Below are 24871 nucleotides of genomic sequence, written 5' to 3'. Positions count from 1 at the left end.
CACACTCTTTACTGCAGTTGCTCTTATTTAAGGCTGCTGCCATGCTCATGAATTAAGGTACATGTGAAGTAATGAAGTAATGATTGAAGCTGTTACTAATTCATTATTAAACCCTCAACTCAACACAGTAATCATCACATGCGTTGACCATAACTCAAGTCTAATTAACCACTTGTTAATATGTTATGCTTAATCACAAGTTAATTAAGGATAATTGGTGAATTGTAATTGTAAAGTGTTGGCCATTTGTCTGCATTACAGCTCAACACCATGATGCATGTGAAGCTTTCACACACATGCAGTGTTGTGTATGTATGTGTGTGTGTGTGTGTGTGTGTGTGATAAGACACTAATGCTGGTGAGAATTGCCCTCAAAATGTCTTGTCAGGGAGTGCAGCTAAGTAAGTTAAATTTTTAGGCAATTAACTGTAGATTGCTTTGTTTATACAATATATGTCATACAATAAATCCTCATTGCTTTTATGCATTAGTTTTGTGTGAAAATATTTACATTTTAAAATTGACCCCGATTTGCTATCCTGTTTCTCAGTATGTTACAGTGTATTATTATTTTGAGTTCGACGATTCATTGGATTTTTGACTGAAGTGAAAAATGAGGCTGTCTCTGAGCACACATCCTCCTTCATGCTAACAGACGCCAACATGCACATATACACACATCGATCGCAAAAGTGAGAAAATAAGTGCCTTGTCTCTCTTCCAAGTTCTTTCCAGGCAAGCAATCAATGATGGCCCTGCAACAATTGAGTTACAATCATTTGCTGTTTTCCGGCTCGGCTTTGATGCTGTCCACTTCCAGACAGAGCTTGATGGGACAGCGGAAAAATTGAATTAACTTTAGTCACAAGGGGCGAATGGCACCTGAGAGCTTTGGTTATTCAATAAACCACCTTTCATTTACTCCCCCTCTTCCTCCCTCGCTGCCTCTTTTCCCTTTCCTCTTTGCGTCACTTTCCCCACCGTGCACTAAATGCCTTGAACTCTAGGAGGCAAGGTGAAGGGAGGCACTCTGACAATGGCTAAACAAAGTCTGTGATCCGCAAGCCAGACCTGGCATCCTCACAGGCTCCCCTCACTTGTTTGCGTTTGATGACTATATTTTATCACAGATTGCAAGTGCTTAAAAATCTGTAAAGGATTACATGGATATCTAACCCAATTTCTCTCCCAGAAATAGCATTTGTTTGCTTATTTATTATTCCCATTGTCTAGGGCGAATTGAGTAATTGTGCTACTTTGCCCTGAAACAGACAAAACCTGGAGCTGCTCCATTAGCAATTACAGCCAGCCTTAAACGACTAATCAAGTTTTTTACATCCAAATGAGACTTATTTTGTTGTCGAGCTAATTGGTAGGCAGTGTGCCCATATCTTCTCGTAATCACCCCGTGCACTGTCATTTTGTTCATAAAGTTTGTCAGCGATTCACTGTCAGTGCAGCAGCCTCAAGACACGACTTTTGATAAACAGTCTGGGGCAGTCTGGGAATTATGTCTTATATCCTCAGCATCACAGTCCTACACTGAAGCATCCTTTTAAAGGAATATTCTGACATTTTAGGGAAAAAAATACCCCCCTTTCCGACTAACCTGACTGAGACAAGATGTTTAATACCATTTTCACATCTGGAAATCCACTGGTTCAACTCGTATTGGTGCTGTTTCGTTTTCGTGTTGAATCTGGGTGAGTCAGAAAAAGGATAGTCCTTTAAACTGAACTACTTCAAATTAGGTTTCACTGACATGGCTTTAATTAGTCCTACACGTTTGACCAGTGTAGTCGATTAACCTCATCTAGGTTTTATGGTGGATTGGGGCTCAAATTAAAGTACTAAAAAGAAGCTATGTGATAAAGTGTTGTAGGAGTTACTGCCACTAAGCACCCAGCAGTCTCACAATTTTGAACTCTGAAATGCAGATTAAGTGTGGACAGAAAATATGTGAACATAGCATGAGCTTGCAAGTGAAACAAATAAAGCCCTTAGCAAGTTCAAGCTGCATTATGTACCTTTGACTTTCTCACTCTAATATTGCTTGGTGGTAAGTAAACAAGCCAAGCCGATCTCCTTGCTGTCCTTTCATTGTGTCTCTTGCTACACCCACCTGCTCCCAGAAAAATTACCAAATGCAGGTGCACACATTAGTGACGCATGCTTCTTGTCATGGTGTTGACCATGGCCTTATACTGGCGTGTGGAACAGCAGCAGGCATATCTGTGGCTCGTCACATGTCCTTAAATTGACACACTTGGGGTGGAAGTATACTTGCAAAGATGTAAGAAGAAACAATGAAACATGTCAGAAAACATGTGTTGCAAATATAGTCAGTGAGAACTGGGGGCAAAGAGAGAGGCACACGTTTGATTTGATGTAGTGGAGCAAACAGACTCAGGATGGAGATACAGGGTTTACATCTACGTCTGACCTATCTATCTATTTTGACCCAGTTTCCCCTCTGCCATCAATAAACTATTTCTGATTCTGATTCATAGAGTCTGCAGTTTTAGTCTACCTCAAAATTACACGACATGTCCGAAGACATTTTACTGGACAGCTGGCGAAAATAAATGAAAATATTAAATTATTTAATACCTACATTCTTGATAGACGGTCATATTTGTAGCACAATATATAGAAGTAAAACTCTTGATGAATCTAGATTGATTGTCACTAATACAGTATATGCACTATTTGGTATGTTGGTAGCAACAGCAAGTCAAAATGACCCTGTATGTTATTTTAAACTGCCAAGGCTATTCATGACTGATATTGCATGCAATGTTATGTAAGCAGTGTTAACTTCAGCCTGTATATTTCAAGTGTGTTTGGACAGTAAAAGCACAACATGGCCTATAAAAATACAAATGCTTATGGCTTCTTGTATTGTGAAATCACACCAGCAAACAAAGTGATCTTATTTGAATCCACATTGGGGTTGGAAGGCTGGTTGATGGTATGAGATGGTTGGAATTTTGTCTGCTGTCAAATTCTGTAAATGCAACAAGAAATGCAAGGGGTATTGCCAAAACAGTATTAAAACGTTTTGTGGGATTTTTTTCCTTTAACAATCGCAGTTTATAGCCTTTGCATAATGTAACTTAGGCCATATCCATACATTGAAATAGCTTCATTTTTCATTTGGGTGTAATGTTGAGGGTTTGGAGTTAAATCAGAGAGTATGTGTTTTCTCAGTTCAGTTAAACACATTTTGTGTCCGTACAAAGTCAGGAAGATGAGTATGACTGTGGCTGATGTGCATATGTTCAGCTGTGTGTGCATTATGTCTGTGTGTTTATGAGTGTGTATGTGGTCCTGTGTGTAAGGGCCACTGCGTCCGACTCCCTCTTCCTCCGGCTGTAGTCTGTGGAGGTAATGAAGATCAATGAGAGGAAAGATGGAGGTAGGCTGAGATCCAGGTACTGTCTCCCTGTTTCAGGCCAAAGCCCTATCGATCCTCCCCTTCTCCACTCTGCCAGCATCTGATAAGGGACCTGCACACACACACACGCACACACACGCACACACACACACACACACACACACGCACACACACGCACACACACGCACACACTCGCACAAGGGTTCACTCATGTACAGTACCAAACGAGCACACCAAGTTGCAGGGCTTAGCCTCTAATGCCTTGAAAGGAGTTAAAGCCTTCATCACCCTCTTTCAGTTTTTATATAACTGCTCCAAAACACCTGAAGGAAAATGTAGAGCTCACATTTCATCATTGTCAAATAATGCTAGCTGAGTATAGCTATTTTTCACACTGGAAATTGCCTCATGGTAGTGCTGCCTTCAAGTACTCCTCGTAAGCTCCTACTTCAGAGTGCAGAGGTTGTAAATATGAGTTGTCTTGCATTCAAGCACTTTTTTTTGTTGGGAATAATGACAAAATGGACCCTGTAATGGAGGAAAGAAAAAATTGGTGGCTGTTTTTTTTTTTTTTTTTTTTTTTTTTTAAGCGACACAAGCACTTTGTGCAGCAGCAGCAGGAGGAAGAGACGAAAATGTGCATTGCTGCTGTAATTCAGTTATTAGCAAACAAACAAAGAAGTGTGGCAAGTAAAAGTTCAACAAAAAGTGAAAATAGAGGTATACAGAATGGTAAACAGTAATATAGCAATACAACAATAAAATTATTCTCATTTTCCATCAGTTGCTGTGATAACCATCCAACCATCACATCCCAGCAGTTGGGATCAGAGCTTTCTTGTCATTTTCCCTGTTGACTTGTTGACCTGTTGTCTATCTCTGTCCAGGTGCTATTTGCGCCCACTCTGTCATCTCTGCACAAGAGAAAAGTGTTTTGTTTGCTGTCTCACTCCGAACCCACTCTCCACTGGCCATGCAGGTTCAAGTGCTGAGGGTAATGGGCTCTCTTACTAGGTTTGCATTTGTTCAAGAGTCATGGGGAGAAGTTTCACTGCATTCAAATGACTGGCCTGACCGAGAAAAAAGCTCACGAGCAAGTTCACCACCGACCGAGCTTGTTGTCGATCAGCCGTCCCAGAAAGGCTTTGCTTTGTCATTTCGTTGCACAAGAAACAGACATGAGCATTAGCTTTACAAAGAGGTGACTGTGCATTCATGTTATGTCAGTAACAATAAGTATCAGTTGTTTGTGTGCTATGAAGTCAGACTGTCAACCACTTGCTTGCTGGCTTTGTGACAGCATATAAGAGGCCTATGAGTGAGTGGTCACACCCTCCCACTGACATTCAAGTACATTCTGTGCAAAGTGTAGCCTTGCTCAATGGTATTTGTGTGTGGATTTGTATGGCCCTGCCCATTCATCTGATGTGTATCTCTTGGACATGTCTGGATGTTGCTCCAAGTTTGTGCTTTAGTCTGGGACACAACCTGTGAGTAGGACACCCAACGGTGATGGACTCTTGAGTCGCCGATGCACCAGTAAGACCAATCATTACTCAGCCGGTACTTGGAGGCTCACATATTAAACACTGATGAGAATAACATTTGTCTGCCTGCTATCTCTGCCTGGATGGTGGGAGAAGGGCAGATCATGTCTTACTGACTTATTGCAAGGTGGTTCATTGCCAATAAGACTTGTGATGTAGACTATTAGTGTCACAGACACTGGGGGAAGGAGGGAAGAAGCAATCAGACTCCTCTAACCCTGTTAGAGGGCAAAGCTTGTGTGAGAGATAGATACGCCTCTAACAAGCAACGCTGTCACTCCACAAATAGCAGAAGACTTAGTGGATGAGGAGTGAAGTCGCTCTTGCCTTATAGAGGACTAACCCGTAGGGTCAAACGGGCTCATCTTGATTAGCTGAGCATGTGCTCACAAGTTTTCTGAGGTGTCCTGATAGAGTGTGTGCCTCTGATCACAAAACTAGTGTTACCATGTGTAACTGTAAATCTGCTTCGACAGGGTACATGCTTTGACTAAAGCCAGGCACACACCACACAATAGCACAACTGATTTAAGCGTCCCAAACTGTCCCAGACAAATTGTCAGCATTGGAATAAAAATGGCATATATTTGCTCGCATAATGTGAGAAGGTCAAGACATTATGTCCCGATCTCCTGTCTGTGACCGTCTGGGAGGTCCTGGTCATTTTCCAACATGTTAGAATTTTTTTGTTGTTGCTCTTATAGTGTGAGAAGGTGCAATGAGCCAGTCTGTCACACTGGCCAATTAGATAGCAGCAGGGTATGTGTGTCATCACTCTGTTTACTCTACAGTGGGTATGATGCAACTTTTACAACTGGAAACTTTCTCACCTCCGGCTCGCTTTGTAACTCTGACTGACAAAACCACGTAGACACCCCAAAGTCATGCATTCTTTCCATCTGCATGCATGTGCAAAAAAAATCGCAGCCACAACAGTTGCATAATTTTTGTTGTCTTTATCGGTCACTAACACACAAATGTCTTCACTAATGATCCACTTTGCTTTCTGTCTTGCAAAGTGTTAAGCACGACCCACAAGTCTTTGACATCTTGTCAACTCTGTGAAGTCAGGCTCATTTGTTCAGCCGTGTAATGTGCAAACTCACTTGGTTGCCTCATCCTAAAGTGTGCATACCATTTTGTTGAAAGATGGGATTTGATAGCTCGGTAAACATGAAACATCCTGTAACATTTAATTGTGTAACATGCTTCTGGCCTAACCACGATACTGAGTCTTGCATCAGGTACAACAGAGTTGGCTTTGAGGTTCAGATGTTAGGTTAGGTCTATCTGTATGTATGTGTGTGTCTGTGTGTGTGTGTGTGTGTGTGTGTGTGTGTGTGTGTATGTATATATATATATATATATATATATGTGTATAATTTTATATATCTATATATCTATATATAGATATATATATGTGTGCTTGTCCATTCTTTTTCAAGTATGCAATCATTATGCAAATCTTTAGTTTCAAGAGCTACCACCATATTAAGTCTATATTTGCAGCACAATTTGTAGTCATTTAAAGTGCCCCCGCCGTAATCTAGTTCTTAAGCTGTTGGGGAAGAATCTCAACATCTTAAACAGCGCAGTACGAAGTTCCAGCTCGGAATCCTCAAATGATCACATCATCCCCAAACGCCTTTTGAAATTTGCCCAAGCTCCATCTCAATATGTTATAAAAGGTGCTAATTTTCTTGGCTTTCCCCAGGCAGTATTTCCAACTGAAATAGTTCAAGAGAGATTAGATAAGCGTACTTTCCAGACAAATAGCTCCTTTTTCCCACTTTATAGTGTTTGAAGCAATTAAAGAATCTGCGAATGCCAGACTCTGACTCAGTGCAGCTATTTCATTTAAATGAGAGAGCCAGAGAGGCCTCTCCCTCAAATAGATAGCTGCTGGTCGTTGGCCAGTTTTGCATGTCTCCCTCTGATGGGTGAGGTTAGGCTGTGCAGGATCCTAAGCTGGTCCCAGATCTGAGCCAAGCTGAAACATCTACAGACTACCAATTAGGCTGACGCTGCTGTTGATGCAATATGAGCGTCACCAACTGCTTTATAATGGCAAACGTTCATTGGATTAATTGACCTAATTAACATGGCTGTGGGAGAATAGAAAATAGCAGTTGTGTGCTACTTCTTCTTCATATCTCTTTGTGTGTTTGTGTGTATGTGTGTGTATGTGTGATTTAAGACGAAAAGTTCAATCAAACAATCTCTAGCTTTGGGCTAATGTTAGCCTGAGCCGCCCTCTGTTTGCATCTCCCTTTGCCAGAGTCTGTTTCTCTGTCACAGCAGACATTTCTCTTGCTTTTCCAGCGCTTTGTGAGCGAATGAGACAAGGAGCTCGAAGACTCATGGGCATCTCCGCGGCTCCAAGCAATGCACAGAGGCATCCTCTCTCTTCTCCATCCCTCCCTCCGTCTCTCTTCATCCCTTTCTTCTTGCTCTCTCCTGTCAATCCCTCCATCCTCTTATCATCTCCGCTTCAACGTCTCCTCAGGGGAAGCTTAGGGTGGCAGGCTGTCGGAGGGATGGATGGAGAGATGGTGGGTGGACAGACGGGAAACACTTGTCACCCACTCCGACACAGGAGAATCACATTATATGATTTGCATGTCATTCTTCCTGAGGCTGTCTGATATGCCCATCACACAGCGCTATCCACTTAGTGCTGATGAAAGGACACTCGTTATATTCATGCCAGCATTGGAAGAAAAAAATCCCAAGGGAAGTGGACATATATGCATGCCACAGGTATGCAAGCACATGCAGAAGTGGTAAAAGGCAGATACTCAAACTCTTTCGCCTGTTTTTCAAGGTTATAATGAATACAATTAAGTACACACACAGTGCTTAAGCACGACAACAAAAATGCAACGGGAATGTTCACACACTCTAAGTGTAGCCTCTTTACTCACCCCACTAGACTTTATCTCTGATCCGTACGCTGAAGTTTAACACAACTCTGTAGCATTACCATAAAACACACAAACACACTCACACTCAGAGCCCGGCCTGTCACCTGGTGTCATACACCGCTTCTCAGCCCGGTGATGGTGTTATGCATTTTTATGTTAGGCCGAGGCCTCTCTCTAAATAGTGGTGTCACGGGTGCGGGGATCAGTAACCTTGTGCTTTATTGTCTCGGGGCTGGAAAATGGGTTTTATTCCAGGCTGAAGATGAGATAAGACTCTGTCAGGAATACTGGCCTCTCTGCCTCTTACCCTCACCGCTGGAGGCTTATTGCAGTAGAGAGGACTCACATTCCATCTCTCTCTCTCTCTCTCTCATATAGATTTTACCTCCCTCCTCTCTCTCACTGCCTTTTACGCTTTTTTTGCTTTGACTTTCACATTCTTTCAGACTCTGTAGTCTTTCCTCGCGCCCTTGCTTTTCTTGAGTCTCCTCCTCATTCAGCACCTCTGTTATCTGTTTTACCTTAGCATTCATGTTGTTCTTTGTTCTTCTGTTTGTCTGCCTCCTTCTCTGTCTTTGACCCTGGAATAAGATGGCCTCAGAGCATCGCTATTACACTGCCCTTTCTGTGTAGCTGCATAAACAATTTGCTTCCAAAAATTTCCGGACTGAAGTGTCATTGTCTTGATGCTAGTGCACTGGTCTGCCTCATTCCACCCTCTTTTAACATGATTATACTTGTTTCCAGAAGACGCCCTGAAACAAGTTAAATTGCATCGGAAACAAGTGTGATTATCTCATCCATTCAGCCATTCATTTTCTATACTATTATTATAAATTATATTATTATACATTACTTGTTTCTTTCAAAAAAAAAAAAAAATGAATGCATAGCTTCAATAATTCACTCCGTGTGGAAAGTAATATATTCCACTTCTTGTTACGTTTGCATTACTCTGCAGTTTTACCTGAGATGTCCAATCCACCTCGCTTGAGGGCGCCTGGACTTGTTTGTAGATTCTCAAAGATGTTTCACTTCTCATCCAAGAAGCTTTTTCAGTTCTGGCAGACTGGTGGGCAGTCCCAGGTATTTAACCTGAGTGGGAACGTTACGAACCAACGACCTGGATCTTCAGGATTTTGTTGGAGTGAGAAGTGAAATGTCTTTGAGAATCTACAAACATGTCCAAATAACTTCGGTTCAACTCTGTGGATCACCTGAGATGCATTGTCGCATAATTGCCAGTTAACAACATAAAATTAATAATTTTACTGAAGAGACGAGCTATAGTTCCTCTGCTATGTGCGGTGCTACAAGCCTGTTCATCTCTGCTTTTCTTAGCTGTTGAAAATCAAGCTTGGCTGCTTGTTTGGCGTTGGCATGCATTCAATTTGAGCATCACTCTTGGTCTGGGGGTCTTTTGCTGTAGACTACTCTGCCTTTTTTGTCCTATTTCCCGTGCAAACTCTACCCAGAGTCACAAGAGGTCAGATGATTGTTGCACAAAGATGCATGAGAGGCATGTTTGATGGGGTTTTTTTCTATCTTTCCATTATGCATATGATTGAAGAACTTGTTATTACTTGTAACACAAGTAATAACATTTAAGAACAGTACATGTCACATTTCTGCATTACACACAAAAGAAATGTGATTACTTTGTAACATGTTACCCCCAGCACTGCTGTTTATGAGAGGGCTGAAGCCTTCCCTGCATGCATAGGGTGGAAGGCAGGGAAACAGCCTGGACAGCTCGCCAGCCCACAGCAAGATTATATCATCCCACTGACAGTTTTTTTTGTTGTTGTTGTTGTTTTCACTTCTTTGGAGGAAAGCAAGATTTTAAGGCTGACTATGAGACTAAATGACTTGTTAAGATAGATATTTGTTTGCAGTGTGTGCCTCTGAGAATGACAGAGAAAGAGACAGATATTGCGTGAGAGACCAGGCTTGCACGTCTCCCACCTTACAAACCATCAAAGTGACACATTTCCTGCATGCGCATCTTGTCTGTCCTCTCCTCTTCCCCCGTCATAAAGTACACTGGCCATTGCGCCTTCATCACTGCCTCGTCCCCTTCCACGCCGTCCCCTCACTGTCTGCCCCGGCTGAGGCAACGTCCCCTGAGGTCACATCTGGTGACAGGCCCCCTCCGCATAAATCGCTGCTGCTGGATAAATATGGGCACAGCTGTTAGCCAGCAATGACACTTTACCTCCAAGTGCCCCCTGCTGCCCGGGGCTGACTGCCCATAAATCGTCCGAGGTGGAGATACAGCATGCTGGAGTTATAAAGCGGAGCTGCTCGGTGATTGCAAGGTGCCTCCTGGTGTCACAGCAGATCCTATTTCCCTATAATGCGCACACAAACACACACACACACACACACACACATATCTTCACACGCTCACACAATGGAGTCACTTGCACACCCAAATTGTGTGCATACGTTACATGTAGTTATTTGAACATCACAATATCATTGTAATGTTAATTGTGACAATTTCTGCAAATTAATTAGAGTGAGATAATTGGTAGCCTTTATCTCAGGGCAGAGGTATTGGTACTGCTTGTGTTCCTCAAAATTAAGACCACAGTTCCCATAAAGCTGATTAATTCCAACTGCAAGGAGGGCTGAAAGTATTGTATTTTCTGTGTTTGTTTTCCTTTCATTTTTCATCTTGCAGAAGAGAGAATAAACATGAGAAGTATCCTTTTTTCATTAGTTTTTCACTCATTCCAGCACGAACCACTTTTGCAAGAAACTCTGAGAGCTTCCCACTAAATCTGCCCTGCTTTTACACAATGCAAGATGCAATTTTACAGGCGGCAAGAGGCTGTCAGTCTTCTCAAATGATGACCGCGTTTGTTTGGAGTAATTTTACTAATGTCTGAAAATTAAACTAGTGAAGATTTGTTCTCCTTAAAATGACGAATATAGAGCTTTTAATATATATATAAAAAAAAGATTTTGCTTGGGATTATATGTTATCATGCTTCTCAGCACCATGATCACATTTATAATGGTGAGGAAAAACAATCCACAAAACAAATTATCTGGCCGCGCGCACACACACACACACACACACACACACATACACACACTCAGCATTAGAAGCTATAGTTTAACCTCATCTTATTTTCACCCACACCACCAGGCGCTGTTTAAGCAATTACATGAAAAACACCAACGAAATAGGAAAAGGACCCTGGATTTAATTACTGTCATCACTTCTCTCAAAGTGTATAAATCATATGCGCCTGTTTTTATGAAATGGCCAACTTAATTAAAATCATTATGAAGGTTTTTCTGGAGAAATGGTGAATGATTCATACCTTGCAGTAAAGCACTCTCATGCACAATGCAATTATATATTGTGTGTGACTGTGTGTGTGTGTCTCTCTCTCTCTCTCTCTCTCTCTCTCTCTCTCTCTCTCTCTCTCTCTCTCTCTGTGTGTGTGTGTGTGTGTGTGTGTGTGTGTGAGTGGAGGGTGATGTTATGTTTTCTAAGTCTATCAGACATATCAAAGAATGTTGTTTCTTAGTTGCGTGTGCTGGGTTTGGCTTATTTTCTCAGCTTGTGGTATCACTGTTCGGTGAGGTTAGAGGGCGCATAATTGAGGAGGGTGAGGCAATAAATCAACACACTTGTTGTGCCGCTAACCAAACATAACCGAAATGCCATCTTTCATCCCTTCTTGCAAGGGGGAAGATGTTAATTGGTTAGACAGAGCATCCGTTTGATCGCAGAAGAAAAAGAAAACTTTTAAATGCCCGATGGGACTGAACAACATACAACTTGAAAATCTGTTATAATATCTACTAAATGGATGCATTTCCATGTACAACTACAGTTATTTGAAAACCCAAACAACAAGCAGCACTTTTTGAAGGCTCTCATGCTTGGTCCTCAGTGCATCAAGCTGCTCTTCCTGTTCTGCTCTTTAGGGTTACTTTGAAAAGCAACAGTTAATATCTCCTCATCTAAATTTAGTTCCGCATGAGGCTTAGCCACATGAAACACTTGACATTAATTTGAGTGGAACAGCCAGTGCCATGCGGTTGCAGTTGGATGCTGCTAGTTCTGATTGCCATGTCTCATCGTGTACCCCTCCGTACACAACATCCACCTGAGCCCCGTGCTTTGCAGATTACTCCTTCTGAATTGTAAGTCAGGGGTCTTTATCAGTCAACGCACAATGTGCAAGCAGGCTGCTTGAGGGACTTGCCACTCGTCTTTGTTTTGCACAGTGGGATGCTTGGATTGTAATTAATGAAAGTTAATTTGACTCGTCTAGAGGAGTTAAGGATCTTTTCATGGCAAAGACAATGTGTTTGCTTCTTGGCTGATTGATGTCATAGGATAATGTGTGCTCAAGTGTGCATTATGAGTGTGTGTGTGTGTGTGTGTGTGTGTGTGTGTGTGTGTGTGTGTGTGCGTGGCTTTTTGTGTGACCAATCTATCGCGGAGCCACGAATGGCCTTCCTTTGACACTCATCTCCTCCATCTGCTTCAGTTGCCATGATACATCACAGATGTCCTCGGTTGTTGCCTCACCTCCCTTGCCCCTTTACTGGGGGCTACAGCAAGTGACAGTCTCAATTATAGCACTTAAAATACCAAGTGCTATGTGGTAAAGGGTTATGAATGTGTTACAAATTCTTTTCCAGTAACTTTACCCATTTGTGTTCCTAAATTATGAAATTCCTTTCTTAGTGCAATATGGTGTCTGACCACATGGAGACTGTGTTAATCAATGGTAGACTGATCGCTAGTGCAATTAATAGGCAGTGGTGGAGTGATACTGCTTTCCATCTTGAAACTATATGAACTGAGCAAAGTGTATAATTACACTTGATTTGCTGCAAAGGGAGGGGAATCGTCTTTGATTCGAAACTTGTCAGCCAAGCATGATGTGCACAGTCTCCGAATTATTCAAGAATTGTTTCTCAGAGGGCTACGGTGAACTTTTTGATTGATGGCTATCCTCATCCTGGAGCAGCGACGTTCCACAGCACCACTTCGCTTAGCGGGAGAGACGGTACCGCTGACAGGGGGAGAGTGCTGCCTGGTTCAGTGAAGCCCGCCGCTGGTGTTTGGATTCCCCCTCCTTCTGTCAACATGCTGAGAGCCTCAGCTCTGTGTCTCAGTGCTTTTCTAGGTCAGGACCATCACAGCACTGCAGCACACACACACACACATACTGACACAGGCGCATACATACAGGCACGCAATGAAGACACGCTTAAGTGCAGATGTTTGTGTATCGCAGACACTTATACATCGATAAATACACACAAAAGATTTATATGCATTCATGTATGCAGGCAGAGCAATATGTTGTGTTGCCTTCTCCTGTTTAGCTTGTGACCTGGTCCTCTGTGAGAAACAAACACAGACAGTCCAATAGAGATGGCAAGGACGGCGCGAGGGAGAATTCAGTTTCTGAGGATGGGGAGAGCTTTGTTTACGGAAGGAACAGGCTGCCATTATCTCAAACTATCAGCAAAGTGGTCCAAGCCCTATTTCTGATTAACAAAAATGGGCCTGTCAGCCAGACAAACCAATTCACCAGCAACAGCTCTTCAGACAAAGCATCGAGCTTGCTCTGTAAACAAATTACATTGTAAACAAGGTTTACTGAAAGTATGCCACATTTTCAACCCTCCATGCATGACTACCTCTCCTTTAGAGGCCATTGAGACCTCCTTACAAGGAAATGGCTTTTCGCAAAGCAGTCAGATGAACAGAAGGGGATCGAACATCAATCGCACCAAACCCCACTTATAAGACATCTCTGGCGCTGCGTAGAACAGCATTTTGAACCAGCGAGATATGCATATCAATGGAGAGAAGTGCAATATCGCCCAGAGATGAGACACAGTTAGCCATTGAGAAATAAACAGGAGAAAAAAGAATGGAAAACCAAACACACACACACACACACACACACACACACACACACACAAAAAAAAAAACAATAATGAGCATTCCCCTGACTAGTTTGCTTGCATAACTCATCAAGTTCCACCAGTGTCTTTTTAGCGCCCTCCCAAGAGTACCTGCTATGCAAAGTTTGCAAGAAGAAGTTTGCTCGTTCTGTGGGCTGTTTCCTGATTACAACCTCATGCTGGAGCTTTGAGGCAGAAAAACAGAGCTCGCCGATTATTAGCCTCAGTGTCTGAATATAGTCCAGCAACAGCGGCAAGAAGAGTTTATCAAGATATGGCGTGACGATAAAATCGCATTTACCTCGATCACGCTTGAATGGGTGAGCGGTCTGCTGGCTCTACGGTACAGTGAGGAACATGTTATTTTAATCACGCAAATACCTTGCTCTGCGGTCGGATTTTCCTGCAGGATCAAAATGTGTCGAGTTCATTGTTGAGCGGAGGCACCACAGGCTGCTGACATGCCATTTGCCGGTGGAGCTCTTCTTGGCTATCATCATATGTTGTGACATCGCTGTCAAGTCCATGTTGTGCCAGGTTATATGAGCCTCAAATCAGTGGTTATTCCCTCGCCGGTGATTGCACTGCAGCATTCATGTATGGAGAGATTTAGACAGCTATTCATCTGTTCATTTCTATTCCTCCACCTGTCAAAGAGGAGGAGGTGCATGACATTAGTGGGATCAGCTGTTTGTGTGTGTGTGTGTGTGTGTGTGTGTGTGTGTGCGCGCGCATGTGGGTTGTATCGTCCCACAAAGCCACAGAGACCTAACAATAATGTGGCAAAGTTGCTCAACATGGCGTGAAATGACTTTATTGCATTTTCACATTAAAAGCAATGACAGAATACATTTCTAATAAAGGGGCCACAGCGCCCCGGGGATCAGGCATGGGGTCTGCCAGTCATGCAAGGTGATGTGTGTGCATGTGTGTAAGAGAGAGAGAGTGTGTGTGTGTGTGTGTGTGTGTGTGTGTGTGTGTGTGTGTGTGTGTGTGTATGTGCGTGCGTGCGTGTGAGTGTGAAAATGTGTGTAACTGTGAGACACAACAGCGACAGGCTAATCAAAATGGCGTGGAAACCCAATGAAACATGTCAGATTTGCACTGACATAGGCTGTGCATGTGCCCATACAGACACACACATACATACAGACTCAAACACTGAACTGCTTTACAACAAGGAGTGAAGGGGCAAAAGAAGGAGTATCAGTATGTACACATGTGAGTCTGTGTGTGTGCATTGCAGCGGGCTAGTGCGGAAATCTAGTGGTTTGCCATCCAGGCTTATTATTTAGCCACCATATCCATCCTCAAAACCTGTGGAATTTACATTCAGACTTTATCATAATGTTTAGCCTTGGAAGGTAGCAAAAGTCCTGTGGAATAACTGGCAAGGAGAAAACACCTTGAGACTGGTTGCTGTTGTGCAATACCAGAGGATTTTTGTGATTTTTGTGACTTCAATCAGGAGTTATTTGCTTCTTAGAAAAAGTTATTTGCTTCTTAGAAAAAGCAAGGGATAAGCTTTTGAAGAGAACATTTATTTGATTTGCTGTGATTTTTTTGCAGTAGTGTCCGTGTCATTGGCCTATATATACTAGCTACCTGGAATTTAAATTTAAACTGGTTGTATTTTTAGTGTCTTGTAATCCTGTATGGGATGGGACATTGATAAGACACAATAATAATAAACTTCATTCACTCAATCACTCACTCACTCAAAATAGCCCGAGAACATACTGTGCGGCTGCATTATCATATGAAATGTAACTCCTGTGTTTAGCATGAGATGCATATTCATAAGCAACATTTCACATGATTCCATATGTCTTTGTCACAAGACACAAGTTGGACGACAGCTGATGTTTATAGCCAACATGTTAGTCTTTCAAGCCCTCCTCTCTTCCAGTTGACAAAACAAGAAACAGCACATTGTTGAGGAAAATGTATTCCTCCCACGCCCCTTTGATTGACTCCTCAGCTGCACCTGTTATCCTCTGCTAGGCTCAACAAACAGCACACTAGCAACAAGAGCTGTTAGCTCATTAGCATGGCATATGGAGGATTAGTTCACAAGTCTAACATTTTGTCAGAAGAGGCAAGAACTAGCAGAATTCTTCAACCTATTATGGCGCTTTATGGCACCAGTCGTGGAAGTGAACTCGGAACTCAGCGGTAACTAGGAAAATATTTGCCAACATATTGAGACCTGCAGCTATTTCAGCTCCACCAAGCAGGATATTTTCACTTTGCTGGTTGGTCTTACCAGGGTCAGGACAATGTCCCTGCAAGGGGAACTAACACCCAGCGGACCCAGTCCTGCTGGAATAGGTGACTGTAGAAGATACAGCCCCTAAAACTTTATTTTACTCGAGTTTTTGACTTTTTGGAGCTCCAACATCTTGGTGGTACTCAGGAACAATGGTAAGTCAGTGTTTAGCTAACCAGGCTCACCATCCTTTACATAGTCAGTAACATGGCATCTGAATGTAACATAACAGCAGAGAAATGCATTTCATTCAACATCTCTGAGAGCTTTTTTGAAAATGAATGACTTAGTGTGTTAAAGAGAAGAGCGCATTCTGCTTCCCTTTGTAATCACAAGTGAATACACATAGAAGCTAGGTAAAAAAAAAAAAAATATATATATATATATATATATATATATGATTGAAGCTAGCTGAAAGAAAGAGGAAGGAGATGGGATGGAAATAAAACAACATTTTGCCTAACATGTCCTCATCTGACACATGATGACGCAGTTATCCCTGACCACCGCCACCCTAATGTCAGACAACTGTTTAATTGCCTTGCAACATGTTCAAATAGCCAGTCCTCTAACAGGGAACAAAGCTAATTCTAGCTGAATCCCCTGGCCGGAGGGACTCTATCACATATCGTGACCTAGCAACAACACTGCATGATGGCTGGACCTGCTTGATGTTAGTGTGTGTCTCACAGAGCGCCAGCCAGAGAGGGAGACTGAGGAGGAGAAAGACAGGGAGAGAGATCCAGGTTATCATCATTAAGAGGCTAATCGCTAACATCTGCAGTGCGCTTGCACATGGGAGCTAGATAGGAGGACCATTTAGTGTGTGTTCGTGTGTGTGCACGGGCCTTTCCTGGATCAGATGATTATTTTGGGAAAGACTTAGGGAGGGTCAAGCAATGGAGAGCAGCCATAGCTGTAATTTTGGAAACCGCAAAAGGGCCACACAGCCAGCGAGAGTCACTTGACCAGGCCAAACCTCTATCAGAAAAAATAACTCCTCAAAATTTTCTTCATTATTTCTCCCTCCTGCTTACCTGGCTGATGCTGCTGAGGGAGACAGAGTGATCACTTTTATGCCAACTTTCTGGCGTTAGAAAGTTGTAACACACACACACACACACACACACACACACATATGCAAGCGCTCACATGCTCACACACACCAAAAAAAAAAAAAAAAATGTCTGTGGCTCTCTCTTTTTTGCTATTAATACACCAAGGAGGAGGAGTAGCTTTTAGAAAAAAAAAAGAGAAAAGAAAAAAATCCATTTTGTTATTTGTAATTAAACTGTGTTATTTCTTTCTTTCTTTCTTTATTCTGATGTTGTAGCAAGCAGGTGCCAGGCCAAGTCAAACTATTGTTCAGCCTTGGCTGCACTGACCTCCACATGCATTCATGTCACATTCATGTCCTCCTTGCCTTCGCCGCATCGATCTCGCCACATTTCCCTGATGTAGCAGTGAAAAGTATCCAAGTAACAATTCTTCTAGTCATTCACTGACAATTTCCCTCAGCTTACTATTACGGCTTGCAGTGAAAACCCTGAGGAATGGTAGTGCCACTGCTACTTTGTATTCCTCTGACATGCATTTAATTGCATCCTTGGACACACAAGACTTCGATTCACAAATTCATGTGAAAGCATCGGTAATGAAAATGGAAACATAACAACAGCAACAAGGCCTTCAAAGCATGGCTTCGCTCCAGTCATGGCCGTTGGTGGAGCCCAAACACATGTAGCTCTTTTCATGATACCAGTAAATAGAAGGCACAGGATGTGTTATTTGGAATTTCAAATAAGGTTATTGCATATGCTCATTACAAAGGTTGGTATTATCTGAGGGCCATGATACAATGCTTGCATGGCATGAATAAATCTGGACTGGCCTTGTATTGCTACATCTTGGTTCCCGTGTGTGTCTCAGTGTGTGTGTGTGTGTGTGTGTGTGTGTAGACCCCCTGTTGAGCAAAGAGTCAAGCCCTTTCGTCTGCTTGTACAAGCTTTGACTAAATGCCGCCTTGTTCCAGTTCACCGCATACATGAGCAGGAATCTGCTATTATGATTACACAGATGAAAAGAAAATGACTTACACAGTTGCAAGGAGATTATTTTTAGCAAAATCAAGCAAAAAGTGAATCACAGCACACTTGTTTTGAATTTAGTCAGTTTTGAAGTTGCAAATGAAGAATCTGAATGAAGTGTGTGTGTGTGTGTGTGTGTGTGTGTGTGTGTGTGCCTGTTATTTATTACCACTCTTATTAATGTATTTATTTATATATTTGATCATTTTCAGCTGACGTGAAAACACATATTCACTTATTATGTGTTATTTGCAAGATCTTGTTGCTTTTTAAATGTGGATGTTAAAATATATAAAATCTGTCTGTAAGAGGGAAATCATGTGTTGGGTTGGGGGTTTAGGTGATACTTTTGGCTAGAATTAAGAGAAGGATTAGGCGGTGATATAGTGGTAAATAAAAAGTGGGTAAATTATGACCTTCAGTCAGCACTCATCATAAGGCAAACAACATTAAACCAAGAAAAAACAAGATTTATTTCAGCCTAAAAAGGTTGGCAAACTGAGTTAGGGTTAGATTTCGGTGGTGATCACAGTGGCAAGCAGTGGGGGAAACAGCAGTGGAGAAATTTCCATCGCTTGCTGTGGTTTAAAAGCAGCAGCCCCACCTTGCCAGTGTTCGGAGCTGGTAACGGTGTGTTTGTTCTGCGACGCAGCTGACTTTGGTTCACCTCGTGGCTGAAACACTATGCTCATCAGTGTGATCTGACTCAAAATTGTCAAAAGGCAGGACTTCAGGGCTGTCTCTGGTGTGGGCCAATTAGGCTGTTGCCTGAGGCGCCGGAGAGGAGAGAGACAAAGGAGGAATAAAGTCAAAATTTATTGGCATGGTGCCCCATTTAATGCAAACATGGTGGGCTTGCCTTGCGCAGCTGAGTGCAATTCCACCAAAGTAAAAAAGGCGTTTCAACTCTGATTTAAAAAAGTTGTCATTAATGAGGAAGAGGCCATGTTAGGCAACTAAATGTAAATCCTCATAAATCAGTATTGAAGAAAAAAGTAGAGGAGGAGCTAAAAGCAGACTGGAGGTATTACTTTTTATCTCTAAATTTGCTTATTTTATTGTCATCAGACAGTAATAGAAGCTGAGTCAGAGTAGAGAGTAGCACCATGGTATTATAGTGAGCTAACAGTAAAATATGTAGTTAAACAAAACTGAGGCTCCTTTGTAATGTGGTAATACCTGACTGAACATTTAATCTATTCAAACTAGACTGCCTACAGTTGCACAGTAGGATTCGAGCAATGTATGTACATCTCTTGCACTTCTGCACAGTAAATATGATGCACTTACAGATGCGCTTGAAAATGTCTTTACAGTAGCCAAGCAGCTGGAGAAGGGAGTGAAGCACCATCACCAGCAGAGCCAAGTAACACAGCAACAGCTTCCGCCACATGTGAGTGCTGTCTTCTGCTGTGATAGGATTGTTGTTACACTTGCATAATTACTGTCAGATTGATGATGCCAAATAAAATACATATTAAAAATTGTGTTGACGTTCCTTCTCATGTCAGATTAAAGCTGGTGGTCAAGACACATCCACATCCAGCTGATCAGATACACGGCCAGATTCAGGCCAAGAGACTCTAGAGACAGGTAAGTGCTTTCAGCGGTACAACAGTGCCACATTTTGATGTACAGAACAGAAGAGGATCAATACGCAGGACTTACAACATATCAGCCATGGCTAGAGTTCAAGTTGATAAATGACTTGTTACCTAGTAAACAAACTGAGCGGTGGTGCTGCACAATGCTGCTTGTTGCCTACACTCTCATAATTGCAGTGTGATCACCACCTAAAGAATTTTGCTTATTTTCAGCATGCTAGTATTTATTTATTTAGCTCACTGTTACTTAATCAGGTGGAGTTCCTCTGAGATTCAGAATCTTATTTTCAAGGCAGACTTGGCCAGGCCCAACCAGCAGCAAGAGGCACAGCTGCAAGACAAGACAGCACTTAAAACATACATCCCATAAACCTAAATCATTAAATAGAGAGCAAGGGCTAAAAATCAAAGACTGGAGATGGTGGTGCAGGAAGGGGAGAGAGAAATAGACAGAAAATAGCTCTGAGAGGAGAGAAAAGCTGAGATAACAAGCATCTCATTAAAATCATTGACAGGTTCCAACAGCAGCGTAGTCTTCTTAGCACAGTGAAGACATTGGGGGCAATGAGTAACAAAGAGTCTTGGGACCTCAGTGTAAACCAAGCTCCGCATATCTAGTAATACAGACAGATTTTATGGAACCTTCCCCAACACAGCCTTGTAGATGAATTTAGCCAAATGACTGAGTCAAGGCATGCACTGATAAATAACAATAGCATAAAAGGTAAAGTGATGAGTTGAAACTTTACAATTGGTCATAAACTTTACCTCACTGGAAAACTGTATTTAATAGCTGTAGGCACTGAGCTGATGTATTCATATCCAACAAGTCACCATTAGCCATTCAGATGATTAATTGTCTCCAAAAATATATCCGATAGTTTTGTCTTCACAGCCTGAAAAAAAAGATCTAAAGAAATGTTTTTGTATCTATATTTGACAACTTTCTCACAAAAAATAGTGTGCTTAATAAGCATAATAAAAATGTACGACTAGCCCAGTACAGTGATTCTGCACTTCCCTGTTATTTGGTGCTTGAGAACTTAAAAGTGCACCTTAAGGACAGTATTATGCACATGCAAGTCACACGGATGTTCTCACATCCAAATAGTTGCTAGTTAACACCTTTGTTTTTCTGCTGCTTTCTTGGTTGTCTAAGGAATGCTAGGGGACATTAGGCAGGACACAGCCAACAGTAAGAGCCTTGTTGGAGAACGTCACGTCTTCCCGCTCACGTGGCACCGCCATACTAACATATATTGGTATTGCTATTCACTCTGTACACATGGATTCTGCAGTGTATTGTCTCTCCAGCTGATAGCATTATTTGTGAATGCAGGCACTTTCACCTCAGAACACACCATTGCCACATTCTCCTTAACATCAGAGCCACCGTCTGCACATATCATGTCACTGAGCAGAAATCTGTTTAAAAAGGCAGTGCTCTCATGACACATCAGGACTTTCCAACAATCACAACAACTTTAGTCACACATGCAAGAACAATTAGAGGCGGAAAACACATCACAATAATATTCCCGTTCTAATAAGACAAACTATAAACAGGAAAAAACTTTTCATGTCAAGCCATAATTAAAGTTGGATGTATGAGATTTTTATTTTTATTTTTTTAGGAATCTGATATCTCCTCCTTTGCATTATGGCTTTCACAAGTGAATCTCCTGTACAGTATGTGTGGTGGACAGTGTGCCCCCAGCAAAAAAAAAGTTAAGCTCTGCAGTGAAGGAAGTCACGGTATTTTGATCACAATCAATCCTCATGATGTCAAAAAATATGAAAATATATCTGAGGGTGAAAATAAGAGAAGTCATCCTTTAAGGTTGTTACGTAGAGTGTAGTTAAAGAACCATTCCAGTGATTTTTCATGTTGGTTTGTGAGTAAAAACAACTTTGTTATCTGCAGAAGCACAAAAATGATAGGGAGGATATTTCAACCAAAAATTCAAAATGCTCTGTTGCAATCTAAAATGTGACTAAATTGCAGTAAACGGGCCAGACATTCGAAATGACTGGTCTGGTTGTTTGAGGTTAAGGTTAGGGTTGAGAGAATGAGTCAGTCAGAGTATAACAAATTTAGCCAGTGGTGAAATGTCTCTCCTGGGTTACCGTAGGGGTAGACGGGCCTTGAACCCCCACCCCCACCCCCCACCCCCCCATTTCTGTGTTGCCAATTGGTTTGGTTTAATATATAAGCTGTACAAACACCAGCAGTCAGTACAGCACGTTCTCCCTCTGGCCCCTGGTCTGGCACATTGTGGCTGTTACATGCACTGCTCTGGTAGGTGTTGATTGTGGCTTAAGTTGAGATCTACTTGTTCTGTGTTTTACCCTCTGTTCTGAAATACCCCAGCTCTGTAGTGATCCCCACTTCCACTCATCCTTCCAGCCTTCCATTTGGGTATTGCGCAACAATCAGGCAGAACAGGTAAACGCTAAAGTTTGGTCATATCAGGTTATATTATGTGTCTGTTTGGCCGCATGTTAATTTAATCTATTTTCCTGGTAGACGCGGGTTGTCACTGCTGTTTTGTTTTGTTTGGTTCTCGATTCAAATGATGTGTTTTTGTTTCATCCCTGCTCTCCTGTATTTGCATCTGACTTAGAGCTTTCCCCCAAGAAGTGAATAATACTGACTGAAGCTGACACAACGCGCTAATGTTGTGGGTCTAACTTGTGTTCTCTTGTTTCTGTATGGAGTGCTCTGGGGCTGGTGGGGTTTGGAGCTCCTAACCTGTGCTTCACACCCCCATCATGCTTTCCCTTTTTATCTGTGTGCGTGTGTGTGTGTGTGTGTGTGTGTGTGTGTAGTTTAGGGATGTGTGTGACTAGTTGGCTAGATGAGTAAACGGATCTGCTCTTGCTAGTCGGAATGCAAATACTAGTCGGTTTAAGTATTTTTGATTTTTTTATTGTTACTGTGGTTGTAACGGGTGGTCACTCAGCGTTATTAGGAATCCCATCAGATATCTAGACAAGATACGCCTACCTACAGGATTATGGTTCAGTGAGGGCTTTTTTTTCTGACCAGTCACAGCCTTAGTGGCCACATCTTGCCAAGAATGACAGCAGCACAGAAAAGCACAGAAAAATGCCATCTCCAGCAAGATTCGGTTATTGAAATATTAGATAAAGCATTTCAATTGTTTTTTATATCCACACTGTCTTTTTTTTTCTTGACCACGATTGTTCTTATAGATTGAAATATGCTCAGTTTTCTGAGTGTTTTCTTAATTTAGACCTGTCATGTACTTGCATAGGAAAATTCTGTTTAACCGCGAGTGAAATTAGCTGTCGCGCACATTCTTAGTATAGCGTAGTAACACAAACACTTGCGCTCCTGCCTGCATCTGCTTCTGTTTGGCCAAGCTGGGAGACAGAGTGCTGAGCAATGCCACACTGTGCTTCCAGCAGCCGTTAGACAGTTATCAGGGCACAGAGTGTGAAATTATCTCTCACCGTGCTGATTGTCCACTCGCTCTGTCCCATGCTCCACTGCAGCATCTAATTAGCACTTTACTGATGCCCTATACCACCAGAGAGACACACAGCCACAGTGAGAGACAGAAAAAGAGACAGAATGGGAGAGAAAGAGAGGAATACACCTTTAAAAGAAACACACGCGCACACACACACATACACAGAGATCACCTACTCATCTACATTCTGTCTCTCTCTCTCTCTCTCTCTCTCTCTCTCTCTCTCTCTCTCACACACACACACACACACACACACACAGATACTCTCATATCAAAAGCAATCATTTTGCTCCTGCATCATCAGGGCCCACAATGTCCACAAAAGTACAACCATTGTTTAATAACATCTCCCTCTCATATATTTGAATATATGTAGAATAATATTACCTGAACTATGGCTTTTAAGTACAGCATACTTGCGGTGTTGGCGAAATAAAATCAAGAAAGACCATTTTAATATTCCAAATGAAGTGCCCAAGGTCAACAAATACGAAGAGAAGAGAGAGAAGACTTTTTTTCTCAAATTAAAAGGAAAGTGATATTAGAATATATTGTAATGTATCCATATTGCTGGGATTCATCTATTAATCTACTTTATATTATGCAGTTCCCTCTCACTCTTATGGGTATTGTTCATGTATCATCCTCAAGTCTTCCTTCAAACCTCGCAGTGTGAGGGTGCTCCTATCACCACTGGGACACTTTCGCCCTCATTTTTCATATCTTCTCCTTTTCAGCCCCAGTTTCTCATGGTCCTTGTTTCTGATAACTGCTGTCACAGGGAATTGCTACAGCTATCATCCCTGCCGTTTTCTGTTCCATGTCTACCACTGCATTGTCCACCTTGTTGGGTAGTACTTGTTTATCTGTCTGGCTAAACTTCACTAAGGAGTTTGTGGAAACAGTTTATGTTCATGTGTTGTTTAGTGAATATCTATCTATATCTATATCTAGATAGATAGATATACTTGTGTTTGTGGCGGAGGCTGAGAGAGAGAGAGAGAGAGAGAGAGAGAGAGAGAGAGAGAGAGAGAGAGAGAGAGAGAGAGAGATAGAGAGAGAGAGAGAGAAGCAGGCGGACACAGAAAGAGCAAAAGATAGAGATTTGTGAGGGATTTGTACAGTCTGTCAATAAGGCCATAGTGTAGGCCTTGGGTTCTTTATTTCCTCTAGCACTGTGTCCTCTCACATACTTTTCAAAATCCATTCCAACAGGCTTGACAAGTGCTAGTGATGCATTAACACTGAGTTTTGCTGCCTCAGAGCACATCAAGAGAGCGAAAGACAGAGAGGGAGAGACACTGAGAGGCCTGGAGAATCACATGGAATGAGCTCAACCACCCTGGACCTGCAGTACAATTCAATATTTTGCCTTTGGGATGTAAATATACACTATTGCTCAGCCTCCAGCATCATACCTTGTTAAAACAAGAGAAAAATTCATATCCACACTTGATCACAATGGCACAGTGCACAGTGCAGTAAACCATCCACCTCCCATTCTGCCCTGCCAGCCCGCAACTTATTTTTTCTCTCTCTGCACTGTACAGAGCAAATGTGTTGCTTGTGTTGCTAATGGCAACGTCCCATTAAC

At 42.1% G+C, this 24871-nt stretch overlaps 1 long non-coding RNA gene across 1 annotated transcript in view; it reads left to right on the top strand.

Annotated features, from left to right (window-relative positions):
* The first annotated feature begins 15786 nt into the window (after positions 1–15786).
* LOC115367259 (uncharacterized) overlaps positions 15787–24871 on the top strand; it is a 113747-nt gene continuing 104662 nt past the window's right edge. The window contains exons 1-3 of the long non-coding RNA XR_003928898.1: positions 15787–16244; positions 19493–19569; positions 19688–19769. This is a non-coding gene — a long non-coding RNA (uncharacterized LOC115367259). The remainder of the gene's footprint in view (positions 16245–19492; positions 19570–19687; positions 19770–24871) is intronic.

The sequence above is a fragment of the Myripristis murdjan genome, chromosome 11 (genome assembly GCF_902150065.1).
Source record: "Myripristis murdjan chromosome 11, fMyrMur1.1, whole genome shotgun sequence".
Lineage (NCBI taxonomy): Eukaryota > Metazoa > Chordata > Actinopteri > Holocentriformes > Holocentridae > Myripristis > Myripristis murdjan.
This window is presented reverse-complemented; position numbering and strand designations above follow the sequence as displayed.